Source organism: Pseudochaenichthys georgianus, chromosome 22 (genome assembly GCF_902827115.2).
Source record: "Pseudochaenichthys georgianus chromosome 22, fPseGeo1.2, whole genome shotgun sequence".
NCBI lineage: Eukaryota > Metazoa > Chordata > Actinopteri > Perciformes > Channichthyidae > Pseudochaenichthys > Pseudochaenichthys georgianus.
In genome coordinates this window covers 25,252,633-25,252,925 of record NC_047524.1, presented here as the reverse complement: position 1 = coordinate 25,252,925, position 293 = coordinate 25,252,633, and positions in this window count along the sequence as shown.

The following is a 293-nucleotide window of genomic DNA, read 5'->3' as shown; positions in this document are numbered from 1 at the left end:
AACATCACACTCCTGTGGGAAAGGACCCACTGCAGAACATTAAGAGAAACTCTGTTTACCATCTTCAATCCGTTATTGATCAAAATGTGTACTTTTTCTTATTAAACAGCTTGTAGCGCCTAGATTCAGAACCATTGACAAAGCAGTATTCATTTGAATTCTGTGCACAGCTGGAAACTATTGGAGGAGGATATTTGTTTGATATTTGGAGAATAAGGTGTGAATCACAACATTGGCAACAAGGGCTTTAGACACAGACGCACAATACTTGTTGGAATGCATTCTTTGTTGTT